Raw genomic sequence first — 15,427 nt, 5'->3', positions numbered from 1 at the left:
CTATGACAAGGAATGTTACGATTTAGGGAGACTTGTCAAATCATCATTAGTAAGGAATTTTACTGCAAAGATTGAAACATGAACATCATCCAAGAGATAGCTTAGATGTTTAATCAATTTGACCGTAGTTAATACATTATGACTTGGGCTGTTACAATTTGAGGTGGCTCGTCAAATTATCATCACCAAGGAATCATACAACAAAGATTTTTATATATGAACATCATCTAAGAGATATCAAAGATCTTTAATCAATTTGATCATAATTCAAAAATTTGGACTTGGCAAAATCTCTTTTAGACCCAAATTTTATTTGGGTCTGATAATTTGCTCAAATATTTAAATAATAAAATTCACATAAATTTGTATACATTTTTTTTAGAAATATGTATAAAGCTAAACTTAAACAAGTCACAAGTAGTTTGCCTTGTTATATTTACAAGTCCTATTAATATAAAATATGGGTTCAAAACAATTTTTTTGTTTTGTTCTTTTCAAAAGCTTAAGAGCCTGAGGACAGAAACCTGTTGTGGAGTAGAAGGGCAGCACCCCTTGTGACAGTTTGAGGGCACAACCAAGGTTGTGGGATTGAGAGTTCTCATTTTTAGTGTGTTCCCATTGCGGAATATGGCGAGGTTGAAGGGTGGAGCCTTCTCCGCCAAGTCTAAATTAAAGCTCTTTAGGATCACATAGAACTTTAGACTTGTGAGTATTTATTGATTTTGTTAATGTGTAGGAGGAGTGAGAACTGAGAGAAAAATGTGAAAATTGGTTATTATTATATGACTGGGGTGAGTTTTTCCCATTGACTCACAAATTTTAGCAACTAAATCTTGGAAACTTGTCTTTGAAACTCAAAAAGCTCGGGGTCAAATAACACAGGACAAGAAATTTCTCATGAATACTCAGTGGGTTTTCATTCTATGAATGTAAACCATCAAGGAATGGAGAGACTACGTGAGACACTGTTTAGAAGAGATGATTGAGAATCTTTTTAATCTATTCCCATTAATACGGTTCTTCTCTTGTAAAACAAATTTATGTACGGTATTGATGGTTACATCGAAATCTGAATGACTTTATATTCAACAACCCTTTTTTGCCATGAACAACCTTTGGTTTCTCAATTGATTTCTCATCTCAGAGTAATCTTTAGCTTTTCATTAAACAACACAACTTTTTTCACTTCGAATCTCACATGAACTACAAAACATTAATAATTTGCTTGGAAATGAATGTTGATATTTGATATTAAATGGACAACTTTTGTATTGATACACAACCAACTCAACCGTGATACACCATATTGTTGTACCAATCATATAGATGATAAGAAGATACATGGTGAATATTATATGATAATATGTAAAAGGTTGTTATATTTTTAGCTTAATGATAGTGGTAGCAGTTTTGCAATTCACCATCTTCTTTTTTGTTCTTGGTACAAATATGAATCATTATCAGGTAAGAAAATTTAGACCAAGAATGAAGGGAAAAACTAAGTGGTGTATAAAGAAAACTCTTTTGAGAATGGAAAGAATAAGACTAAAATGGAGAGAATGATAGTTCTTCAGTAAAAGAGCTCTGCAACCCATAAGACACCAATCGGAGAATGGCATTTGGGGGAAGAGCAAATCATGGAGGAAAGATACATCGTCAAACAACAATCTGCAAATACTGGCAAAGGTGAGTTTATGGGAGTTTTCTGCAACCAAAGAATAAAGGAATCCTAGCTGGGCAGACAGATCATAGTCGAATAATTTCAAGGAATGTTTTGGTCCCCAGATATAGAAAGCTTGATCCTAGAAAGACAAGAAAAGATGAAGGAAGATTAAAGGACGCACATAGGAAAATAAATTTCACAAATCAAATTTTCTTTAATTTCAGGGCACAAGGCTCGCTTGAGAAAGGTGAGAAAGAGATTAGAACAGAAAGTTAGAAAGGAAAATCAAATAAAACTCAGAAGGGCAGAATGATGGACAAAAATTAGGAAATCCCCTACATTCGTTCCCTAATAAGTTACCCATCTTTCCAACAACAAAATCTGGACATTTGTTTAATCCCTGTTTTCCAAGGAAGGCATGGTCACTCTACTATTGGAAGATTTTCTCTAGAAGGAACTTTATTATGAAACAAATAAATGAAAGGCATGGTATTGCAGACAAATCTCAAGTAGGTAGCTTTGCAAATAGAAAGGGAATGGTTCAAAATGAGTGGCAACAATCAGATTGTAGAATGGGAAGGGGAGGATATTTTGAGAGCAATTCCAAAAAAAAATCAAAACTCCACTGTTTACTTTCTCAATTGGTGGAAAGATCAAACAAGAAAGAATAATGGGTCAAAAAGATGGATTGAAAAGAAAAAGGAAATCGATGAAGATAAACAACATTTGATTGAGGAAAGATATAATGGAGATAACTTAGAGGGTTTGGTCAAGGATGCTTCAAAGAGGAAGAGAGCAGATGAGTCAAACCATATCAATTCAAGCATATCGTTCTTAGAAGAGCTTCTTCTTGCACATAATAACCATGTGAGTCAAATGGCATTTAGCTGCAAGTTTTGGAATATTTCCATTTCATTTAGTGAGCTTTCCTGATTGATTGGGGAAAACTGGTTAGATGAGGAAAAGAAAGCCTTCCTAGATAGTAGAAGAAGTATGTTTATAGTTATCTTCAATTCTAAGGAAGAGAAAAATAGAGTTTTAAAAAATAAACGTTAGTTTTATAGAATTTTAGGACTTCACATGCAAAATTGGACCTCAAACTTCTCTATTGAAAATATTAATGTTAATTTTATACCATTTTGGGTTCAGTTTCATAATCTACCCATGGAATATAGGGATGCAAACATCCTTGAAATCATAGGCAATAAATTGGGGTTTTCTTAACAATTGATCCCTTTGCAATTTTTTAAAATTTACACCTAGGGTTTACATTCTTCTAGATACTGGTAAAATCCTTCCATCCTCCTTCAGAATCACTTCCAGATATGGTGAATGGGTATAAATGATCTTCTGTGAGAAAAAAGAAAACGTTTGTAGCAATTTCAATCTACTAGATCATTTATCTACTCAATGTGTTGGAATGCTAGGCAGAAAGGTATTCCCTGGGAATCAGATTTCTCCTATATCAGTGACTCAGATTTAGATATAATTGAAAGCAGAGATGCAGGTTTATATGTTCCTAGAAATCCAAAAAAGGGAAATGGTTAAGGACATTTTTTTCAAGAGAGTTTTGTTAGAGAAGAATGTCAAGGTAGAATTTTTTCAAGATTCATCAAGTAGCAGTTTGGTGTGGAGGAATAAGAATAAGATCATTAATCTATCACAAGCTAATATCTTACCACTTTTGTGGACAACATATTGGAATATACAAAGATATCAAGATATGGCAATGAACGATTTTATAATGAGTGGAAGTGATCAAGGATACGAGAAGCCAAAGTGGGATACTAACAGGTACACACTTTTTTAAAGTGCGATAGCAGTAATGTTAAGAAATGATGTAACATTGAAACAATATGGGAAGGAAAAGCAAAACAAAATTTTTCATGCAGATCTAAAAGTTATGCTGGAAAATGCTTAATAGGTCTCTGCTGTGGACAATTTAAGTTGGATAATAGATCAAGGGATAATACAAATTCAGGGTTATTTTTTCAAGCATCTGGGTATGCCTTTAGTAGATGAAGGAGATGCATTGTTAACCATGGTTATGCCTTAAGGGGAAAAGAGGACTTTAAACAATCCGGGTAGCAAAAGTTCTAAATTCAAATTGACAGATAAAAATTACCAAACAGATATTGTGTCTTCCCTTTTGGAAGATCATGAAAAATTATTCATAACAGAAATAGGAGTAAACTGGAATTTAGAAGATAAATACATGAGAATAAGATTATGCCTCAAAGATTCTAAAGGTTTGAAAATTTGCAGAATATCTGCTTTTGTTTAGGGGTATTAAAGAAGAAAATTTCAGATTTCTTCCACTTAATAAATTGTCCTAAAACAACACCTAAAGCTCTAGGGTCTCCTTCATCACATGAGCTTCTTGCCCAGTTGCTTCCCCTCCCAAAAATGTATCATCAACAAACTAAAGGCGGGTAAGGGGATCTACCCCTTTCTGCAACCTTAACACCCTTCCATGCCCTTTGTTCATTCCGTGCACTTACGATTCCTCCTAAAACCTCTGCCATAATAATAAACAAGAAGGGGGATAGTGGGGTCACCTTGTAGAATCCCTTTCTTTGTTTCAAAGAAACCTTGTGGGTTCCCATCAATCAAAACCAAGAATCTAGGAGTTTCAATGTAGCTCTTAACCCAATCATCACCAAACCTTTGCAAAATATCAATAAAAAAGCCCCTATCCACCTCACCATATGCTCTTTTATATCCAACTTTACCATCATCCTTTATGCTTTTGTCAATCTCATAGCGTGAATTGCTTCATGAGCTATGATAACACCTTCAAAAATAGACCTGCGTCGGGAGAAGCCACTTTGTTTATAAGATATGACCCCATCTAACACCTTCTTTAGCCTATTAGCAATAACTTCAGAGATAACCTTATAGATTGTGTTACAAAGGGAAATCAGTGTGAAGTCTTCAAAGGTGTTGATAACATTCCTCTTTGGAATCAAAGTAATGAAGATTTTATTGAAGTCCCTAAAAGAAAAGCCACCTTTACGTGATTCTTCTACAATATTGAGAAGGCCAAATTTAAAAACATCCCATAAATGCTCAAAAACATAGCCAGAAAACCATATGGACCAGGAGCTTTGTCACTTTCCAACCTAAACAAAGCCTGCTTCACTTCCTCCAAGGGGACCACATTCATTGACATCTGATTTTGGGCTTCAAAAATACATTTAGGGATAATCTCTAAAATCTCATGCCATTGCTAGTTACTTCCTCATCCCTTTCCTTATAACTTGAGACAAATCTAAATGCCTCCCTCATGATTTCTTCTACCTTCTCTAGGTCTTGTACATTCTCATCTTTGATAGATATATATTTTTTAAATTTCTAGCCCTCCTAATCTTTATTGAATTGTGGAAAACTTGGTGTTTTTGTCACCGTCCTTTAACAATGGTTCCCATGATTTTTGCCTCCAATATATTTCTTCACTAGCTAGGATTTCCTTATATTCCTTGTTCAATTTTTGTTCTAATTTAAAACCTTGATCACCCATACCATTTTCTATCACATGTGTATGCAAAACATTTAACACCCCCTCCAATCTAAATTTTTCCACAAAAATGTTCTTAAAATGAACCCTGTTCCATTCCTTTAGCTTCTCTTTAAGAAACTACAATTTTTTGAGAAAAAGAAAGCTTTATTACCTATTGTCCTTGGGGCTATTGACCACCAATCTCAAATTAGAGCATCAAATCCTTCCATCCTCAACCACATTGCTTCGAACTTAAAGGGACACCTATCAGGGCTTCATCCTCCTGAATTCTGAGATTGATTGGATAGTGATTTGAACTTATTATAGGTGAAATATATGCCTCACCTATCCAACCACTGTGCTGCCCAATCCACTGCTATTAAACATCTTTCCAGTTTCTCAGTTATATTTTCGAATCTCACTCTCTTATTCGTCTAGGTGAACTAACCCTTCTTGAATGATACCTCAATCAGCTCATTCTTTGAAACAAAGTTGTTAAAATATATGCTGCCCCTCTTTAGGCATCCCCAACCTCCTTTTTTATCCAAAGGGTTAAGAAGAGCATTAAAATCTCCCCCTCCCCCAATATAATAATATCCTCTTGATTCCTTTCCAAAATCTCAGATAACTCATTCCACAAGACTTGTTTAAGGGCACAACTGTTTGAACCATATACATTAATAACTAGAAATATGAAATTTAACTTTTTTGATTCTAGTCTCAAGCATTGCCATCCTCTTGCTTGTTTAACCACTTTAATGTGCACTCTAACCACATCAGGTCTTGTTTGATCAAGACATCTTTTGATCAAACAAATCTTGTTAGGGGCATTGTAGCCCCTGACATTCCATGAAAGGAGATCTCAAAAGTTTGGTTTGGTTTGCAACATTCCCAACCATCTCCAATTTCATCTTGTGGTTTTTGGACCCCTCTTCCACTTTTTCACTTTTGGCTTAGAGATAGAGGAAGTTGTTTGTTCTATAGAGCTATATTCTTCAATCCCCAGAGTTTCAAAAAATTCCCATCTCATCTCCCTCCTCATCTTGTGAGCCATAGTTTGAGTCCAAATCAACACTATTCCTTGCATTATCTTTAATTCCTTCTTGAGAGCTCTCCAAAGTCCACATAGGGGATATCTTAGTGTCTTTAAAGATTGGTTCCACTATCTTACTTGTCCCCCTCAGCTTGCTAAGGCCTCCATTTTCCACATTTTGCAAAAAAATAAAACATACACCTTGCTTTAGTCTTGCTACAATATCTTCAATTGGCCCCTCATCCAACTGCTTATCTTTACTATTGCCTTTTGATAAAGTATCTAGGATATCCATATTCCTTCCATCTACATAAGAACCTTGCTCTCTATTCACCAAAATGTTCCAAACTGTTCCACTAATCCCTTTATCATTGCTACCGACTTTTTCATTTGGCATCTTTTCTTTCCTATCCTTGATCAAATCCAAATTTTCCACCATCCTTCCCCCCTCTACCTCCAAATATTGAGAGAAAGGGGTTTCCTTAACCACTTGAATTGAACTATCCCAATCCAAGACTACATCTCTCCCTTCTATCACTAGAACAAAGGTTTGATCAATTGCCTCTAGGTGAGACCATTCCCTTCCTTCAATATCTTCTATCTTACAATAAGTATATTTCAATGTATGGTCCTCTCATTCTATTTGGTTCCTTTTTGATTGGCCTTCCCTTTCATCCACAAGCCTTATTATTTCATCATCGAGTCTATCTAATTCTGACCCTTTTCCCTTATTCTACAAAACCCTATCCCTTCTTTCTATCTCATCCCTATCTCCATTTTCTGCAATAAGAGTGTCTCCACTCCCCTTTCAAGGATCCTAATATGAAAAAATTAGGATGTACATCACACATCTGCCTCCATCCTAATATCCTAGGGCAAACCTATAGAGGTCCTTGGAATCCAAAACCTCCTCATGCCTAATAAGAGTTCCTATTGAATCGCCTATCATTTTGATCATCTCTTTTGCCCAATATTCTTGTGGGAGGTTATGTAGACAAAACCATATAGGGACACTCTTCAGGATCAAAGTTTTGAGACCACTCTTTGATGTAAAGACCGTTCCCATCAATCAAATATGGTCTATTTGTCATAATCCAATCCCTGTCCTCCTTTGAGATGCAAATTAGCAAAAGAAAACGATTGGCCAGTGTCCTTAGAGAGATCACACATCCCTAGTTCTCATCACACCATTCTTTAACTCTAGCCAAAGATGGCTATGGACTTAACCATATCATAACTAAAGCCTTTTCCTCCAAAAATTCTACAAATTCCAACCATTGTTTATTGTTTATGCTATGCGAAGGAAGAAAATCTACATATTCCGACAATTGTTTATTGTTTATGCTATGCGAAGGAAGAAATTCTACCGATTCCAGCCATTGTTTATTGTTTATTCTAAGAGAAGGAAGGAATTCTACAGATTGCAACGATTGCTTATTGTTTATACTAAGCGAAGGACCTTTGGCATAAATGATGTTTTCGCTTACCTCGATTGTTTTTGGTTCACTTGGCTTCTTCGAGTTTGGTTGCCAAAATTTTGGAGTGATTTTTTGAAACTTGAAATCCTTTGGAATATGAAAAAAATCTTCTCCCATAGGGTGCCCTTTGGGCACATTCTCTCGTTCCTTGCCATTCCTAGATTTCGGGTAAGGGTTCCATTGATGCAACTTTAACCATAGACACCCTCTTTTTTCCATCCTTTATTTGATCCAAAAACTTAGCATGCCCTCATTGGTTGAAAGGCCATCTGCTTTGCATTTGGTTTGCATAGTGCCAACCTCCATGTTTTTGAAAATCACCTCTTCCTTGCCATTGTAGATCCTCCATCGCAGATCCAATATACAACTAACAATTTATCTAGACTTAATTATATAAATACATTACATATATATTCATAAGTATACAATTAATATATTCATAACAAATTGATAAACCTATATATTTCCAAGTCCTATTACTATTGACTTATAAAAGGGAGATTGTAATGTTACCAAGGAGGGGCTTGTATAAATCCAAATCCCAGAATAGGGTAGGGATCAATGACCCCAAGGCCTTGTGGGCATTGTGTCAAGAAAGACTTAAGTGCTTGGATTTGTAAACTTTGAGGGAATCCCTTGCAAAGTTGGTATCTAGGCAACTTGGTTAATACCTACTCCTTTTGTCTTGAGCTGGAATAATAATAAGGCTGGATATGAGTGTTAAAGATAACATAAATCTAATGAGATGATTGACCAATCCTATTAGAGACTTAACAAACCAAACCCTAATTGAGAAATATAAGATAAATCAAGTCAGGTTCCATCAGGGGATATTACACTAATGAGAAATGAAATAGTTGATTTTACTCAATTGCTTCTTCCTTGGCTATGAGGATGGATCCTCATCCTTTCCCTTACCCTTGTTGTTACCTTTTCCTTTATATCCATACATATATTGAATAGGGCTAAATTATCACCACCACTCTTCTTGTTGGCTTTTTATTCCATTTGGGTTTCCTCTTGCATAGATTCATCACATAGACTTTCGAAAGAAGGAAGATTCTCTTGAGCACAAATGTCTTAACAAATGATTGCCATGAAGATGAGAACTCATTCAAAGCCAAGTTTGCCAGCTTTGCATCTTCAACTTTCTTTCCAACTACTTCAAGTTGGTCATGACATTTTGTGAGCTTGATTAGGTAACAAGTAATTGAATTTGATCTAGACATCTTTACCAGTCCAAGTTTATTTTGCAATATCATCTTCCTATTAATGTTTTCAATCTGGTAAATACTAACAAGAGTGTCAAACATCTCCCTAGCTGTTTTCTTTAATACCAAATGAGGACCTAAGTGATCCTTGATCATCTGCTTTGCCTTCATCTCTTTCTTCATGTGAGTTGTCAACTACAGTGCATTGGTGGGTGTAGGCTCTACATCGTTAACTTTTTGCCAAAGACCATTTTCTTCCAACAACAAAGTCGCCTTGCCTTTCCATGGCAACAAGTTTAATGAACTGTCTAGTCTATCCTCAAATCTGAGGTTACTTGATGCCATTATTTTTTTTGCTCCACTGAAAAACTTCTAGATTAAGAATTAATAAACTGCTAAATGAAATTGCATATACCCATTTCAGTGCCCTAGTTATTGCTGCAGACCCTAGCCACTTCCATAGCCACTAGTTTAAACTTTTGTCGAATACTTAAACCCTAGGTGTCACATCATAAAGTTTTGCACAAAACTAGCAATCTAGATGCTTTTAGTCATGGTCTGCTGAACTCTTACATATGAATAAACCAAGGTTGAAGTTAACCAAAATATATTAAAACAATGACATGGATCTTTGTAAAAAACTGTGAATTTTAATTGAAATATTCTTGCGTTTTCTTAACAAAGAAAGTTGTGATTTTATATAAAACCCCACCCTAGATTTTTATACAAAACTTGCATGGTTTTCCATGGGAAAGCTTGCATCATTTTCAATTTATCTTGGCTGTGATTTTCCTTGAAAAGAAGTTTGTTAATTTGCATTAAAAAATGGCTTGTTTTTCGTAAAAATAATTACAAGATTTTAAACAAAAAAAATCCTTAAAGTTCCTTCTCCTAGATATGTGATTTTTCTCTTGCATTTATTTTCTTTGATACCATGTAGAGTTTTCAACAAGGTGACTAAAGACCTGATGTTAAATAAATCAAATTTATTTTCTTAACATTTGATCAACTACGCAACAGCTGAAACTTCAAAATGCAGAAGCATAAAACAAATACACATTTGCACCTTCAAATCAGCTTTTCATTCCTATAAAAAAGTACAAGAAAACCTTTACGTGTTATTCAATACTCAGCAGGATGGTAATCTACAACATGTATTATGTTGTATCTGTATATTACATTTTTCTATCTTGCTTCTATCTCTATACTATTCAACTAAAAATCTAATCTTCCAAAAAGCAACCTTATCTCCTACAAGAGATGAGTTGGAAGATAAATCTAAGTCATTAATGTATATTGACACTTTTTAAGACTCATTTGAATTAAAGAATTTCACATTTGACTAGAATTGAATTGTAAAATTGTTGTCCTCAATTTTAGCTTCACAAAATTGGGGCAACCCTATTCAATTTTCTTATGGATTCGTAGGCACATCCTCTAAATTTCAAATGTATTGATAAAGAATCATAAAGTCAATTCGTTATACCCTGAATTGAACTCAGCATTGTTCTATCTTGCATTTCTTTTGAAGGTTGCTGACGAGTTGAATCCCAAATTATTTGCTAGTAAGAGTTTTTCTTCTTTGACTACAAACACTCGATATTTGACAAACTTTCGCATCCCCTCTTCATTTTTCTTTTTTGTTGTAAATAGTTTCTAGTCTTGTTTTTGCCTTAGGTGAATATCCCTGGGAATTCCCCTCGTTTCGAGCTAACTTAGGTCGAAATCCGAGTTGTCTAGCTCAAGTTATAAGAGAAGAAGTGGGGTTTTTAAGGACAACTACATATCTCAATTTTAAAGACCTCGTAAAAGTGGGTTTTTAATTGGTGAAAGCATGATAAAAATTGTATTTAATAGTTAAAGTGGATTTTGTGGCCCATTTTATAATTTCAACTCATTCTAAGTTGATTTGATTATAGTTTTTATGTTTTATGAAAAAAACCTATTTCAAGACTATTTTCATTTTACTTTATTAAAAGCTATAGTTAGTTATTAAATATAATTGCATAAGACACTTGAATGCACTTAAGTGGGATTTTTATTAAATATTGCATATATCCACATGCAAATGCCTACATGAAAACCCACTTTCAGTAAATTATAAGTCCCAACATCATTAAAGTGCACTTTTCAATGCAATAGCACATTTTAATGTGTTAATTGGGTTTTTAATATGCATATATTTAAAACTTATTAAATCAATTTTAAGTGTCAAAGTCTAACCCATTTACATATGTTTTTGCATATATAAGTTCAAATGTTTTAATACATTTTAAGTGGATTTTTTCAAACATATTAATATGCACTTTTAAAATTGCCACTTAAGGGGACTTTTGAGATCAATTTACATGTTATTATAACATGCAAATACATGTTTTAAGTGAGTTTTCACTTAAGTAAACTAAAAGTGGTGTTTTTTTGACTCTATTGCATATGTTTTTGGTAAAAGAAAACCTATTTCTATAAGCCAAAACTAGAAGTGGCGAATTTTGACCCCATTACACACATTTTAAATGTTAAAAGAACATGTATATGCATTGAAAACCCCGTTTTTCACTTAAAGAACATAAGTGGTGATTTTTCATGCAATAACATGTTTTGTTTAAAACATGTTTTTAAGCAAGAGTTGTGATTTAAGACCCATTTGCATATCATTTAAACATGCAAATGGCTTCTAAAAAATCCATTTTTATGGCTTGTAGTGCATTAAAATCCAAAGTGGCGATTTTTCCAGCCATTGCATATGTTCTGAACATGCAAATGCAACCAAAAAGTGGTTTTACTTCATAATATGAGGCTTTTCGATCAAACACCTCAAAGTGGCGATTTTTTGCCCAAAAACACATGTTTTTGGCTCTCAAAACTTCATATTTTGGGTGTTTTTCTACAAAAATGGATTTTGCAGCCTTCAAATGCTCGTATCTTAAGCAATACTTGGTTGTTTTTGATGGTCTATGGGTCGTTTTTGCCTAAAATCACCCAAAGAACACATTGGGCTACTAAAAAAGGGAGTCTGTTGAGTGTTTTCTTCATTTCTCAACCTATCTAGGGCACGTTTTTGCTAAATAATGCCTTACTTTTGAGCAATTTGCACCATTAAAACAGAAAGTGTTTGGATCAAGGTAAGTTTGAAAGCATTTCCCATCCTTCCTAGCTTGCATTCAAGTCTTTTAAATCACTTGATATGCATTGGATGCCTTTTTCCAAATTCTTTGCATATTGCACATTGCTTGGTCAGTTGCTAAAGTGCAATTTTTTGCTCTAAATTCCTACATGTGGCAAGCTACGAATTTTGACTCATCTCTTGCAAGGATTGAGTCAAGATTCAAACTCTATTTAACACTTTATCTTGCAATCTTTCTAAATCCAAGAAATCTCGTTGATTGCATTTTCAGATTTTTCACAAGTATTTAAACCACTTCTTCTCTTGCCTCTTGATAAAAGGGTATGATTCCTTATTATTTTTCATAAGTTTTTTGTTGTATATATTTTTTATGTTGTGTATGCAAGTCTCATCATTTCCATTTTCAGATTTGCATTTTTTTTGTATATGTCAAGTTGTTTCTTCTATTCTTTCGTCTGCTTCTTCAAGTTGCATATGCAAGGTCCCATTTACTTGCTGCATATGCAGTCAGGGTAAAATCCTGTTCTATTATGGAAGCAAGTCCCTTATTTTCCCTCATGAGAATGCAAGCGTAATTTCCACCAATATGCATTCCATGAACATACATGTGGCAGCTCTATAGTTGAAAAAGAATTTCTCACATGCTTACCGGATACATAGCATGACTTGTACCTATTAAAGAATGTTATGTTTCCATTTCATTACACTCTATTCCTCATTTGCACATTTTTAAGTTCGTTGTCCGCATATGCAATCCACTTCAAACAACTCGTGTTTGGCTATTCTAGCCATCTTTGAGCCATTCTGAGTGACCCATTTGCTCATTCTCTCTCTGCAATCATCTCATACACTTTCCCTATTCATCCTTTTCCGAAATCCGTGTTTCTACACAGCAAAAGCTTGCTATGGACTCTTCATATGATGATGTTCTTACACTATGGAACTTCCATATAACAGTTGCACAAGTACATCACTCTGCAATGTCAAAAGAGCTTGCATCAGCAAAAGGCAATGATAAGAAAAAGATGAAGTGCGAGTATGACCAGTACAACAACTCCATCCCACCATCACAAGTAACTTCCTACAATGTTGAGGTTCGAGATACGAATGTAGCGCACATGGATATGGAAGATTTTCTCATAAGAGACAATGCTAAAGTCACTGAGAATATGACTTGGATCAAACAAAGTCATATTCATTTGCTATCTACCTTTTCCTATGGCAGCTCATGAACCTGATTCATCCTTGCATGCGCTAGACATTTTGATGCAACCTCTAGAACTATCAGGGACTAAGATGACAATACCATCAATAATCTTGATCCAGAGACTATTGATCGGATTTTTCATGTTCCTCAAACTCCATTTGTCACAAGCATCACTAGACAAAATGTTTGGAGTGAAGATAGTTCTTACTACATCAAACTCATTAATGACAACCGGCTGATTCAAAGGAGACCTAACCTTTCGCTAAAGGCATTCGGAGGTCAGAGTTCAAGAAGGAGATCAATGATCTTATCACATTGCTTAGCCGTCTAGCTGGGCTCAAGGATTCAAATTTTTCATATGCTTTAAGAAAATAGCAGTAGGAAGATTATATGTAAAGAGCAATTATATTGTAAGTACATATAACATGTCCGTGTACAATCAACTCATGTAGTCAAATTGCAATAGAATTAGGCATGCAATTTTGAATAAGTCAATTAGTTAGTTAGGAGTTTGTTAGAGAATAAGTCAAAGTGGTTGAGGAGTTCCTCTTTTCCTTCTGTTTTTCTCTGTCCTATTTTCCTATATGAAGGATAGAGCTCATTGTAAATAATCATCTTTTGCTTTATAGAAGAAGGCTGGGCTTGTATCGGCTTTCTATTTCTTGTTGTAAATCACCGAAGTGAATAAAGAAGCAAGTTTTCCCAAACTTTGTGTTGTGAGGCTTGGAATCAATCTTTGTTTCTTATGTTGCATTGATTAATTTATCTTTGTTACTTCTCTTTTTGTGAAGCATTTGAGCATTTGGTGTTGTTCTTGAAAGACTTTGAGCTTTCAGAGACAAGATTGCTAAGTTTGATAGTGGCTGCAATTATTAGGATTTAAAGACTTTGAGCTTTACTTCTTAGTATATTACTTCATATCAGAATAGTTGAACAAAGACTTTGAGCTTTGTTAGCTGTTCGCCCTTTTGTTTCAAGAAGGTTGCCTGTAAGAGACTTTGGGGTCTTGCTCTCACCCACACAAGTCAAGCTATAACTGCTGTCTTAATGTTGTTCTTACGTCAATTATTAAGCCACCGCTATTATTGTAGCAATAGATTCATTTTGTTAGATTGCAATTAGTAGTTGTTAGTGTAAGATCATTCCTGAAAGAAGAGGAATAGATCCAGCGAATCATCCATTTGTCAATTCTAGTTGGGTTTTTGTTGTAGCCACCTACAGTAAGAAGGGAGCCTCCCCTATTGCTGAGAGGAGAGATTTATCTCACTACACTGTTGCCTAAAATTCCCATTTTGTAAGCTATGGTCACAATGGCTTACAAATTTTTAGCCGACAAAAATAGAATAACTTGAATTGATTGAATCATTTCCAACTTGTCCACATTTTATCCTATACAACCTAAAGCTCAATAGTAATTTGGAACCCTACTCATAGTTAGCTGTAGCTCAACCCTTGTCTTAGAATGTTGTAGCTGTACCTTTATTCTATAAGGCAATGACTCCTTTGGCTCAAAATAACAATCTATCTTTTGTAAAAATGGTGGTACCTGATGGAGCCCAAAAATTTAGGTCTCTATTTGTGAAATAATGTTGAAAACTTTATAATATTATCATTGAGTGGGATGCCACAACAACTAATACAAATATCATGATTTGATGAAGTTCCATATATATCAGTGATAGCAGAAGAATGAAAGAAGTTACAAGAGTTTCACATAATATAGGCGATGAAGAAGGGTTGAGATATAATAGTCAGTGATATCACCGGAGGCAAACACTTGGGCAACATGTATATACCTCAGCATTTCATCATTCATATTTATAAGGATGTAAAGGACTGTGACTTCCAGATTTGTCAAAATAGAAATATCACAATGTAACTATGAACAAGTCAAAGCATATACAAAGATCACCATGAAAGTAAAAGCATCATACAACACCATCCTATACATATCTGATATCAGGCAACCACCTGTGCAAGGTGATATGATGATCATATCCGATAAAGGAGTAACAAGCACGCTGAAAGATCCAGAATTCTATGTGATTATCCAACATTTTAGTCAATATTTGTGTATGATGGAAATATCTGCAATCAGGATGCTGTAAAGAAACAGAGATGAGCAGATTTATACACAATATAAATACAATTGAAAGAAAGAGAATTGAAATTAAAAATCACAACGATGAAGATGGGATATTATTATCCAGAT

The 15,427-nt window shown here is 34.6% G+C and overlaps 1 protein-coding gene across 7 annotated transcripts in view; it reads left to right on the top strand.

The window, feature by feature from the left end:
* The window catches only part of LOC149567550 (Haloacid dehalogenase-like hydrolase (HAD) superfamily protein), a 103,837-nt gene that overhangs the window by 1,295 nt on the left and 87,115 nt on the right, over positions 1–15,427 (top strand). The window lies entirely within an intron of this gene.

The sequence above is a fragment of the Cupressus sempervirens genome, chromosome 3 (genome assembly GCF_028749045.1).
Source record: "Cupressus sempervirens isolate cs-2001-9-10 chromosome 3, ASM2874904v1, whole genome shotgun sequence".
NCBI lineage: Eukaryota > Viridiplantae > Streptophyta > Pinopsida > Cupressales > Cupressaceae > Cupressus > Cupressus sempervirens.
This window is presented reverse-complemented; position numbering and strand designations above follow the sequence as displayed.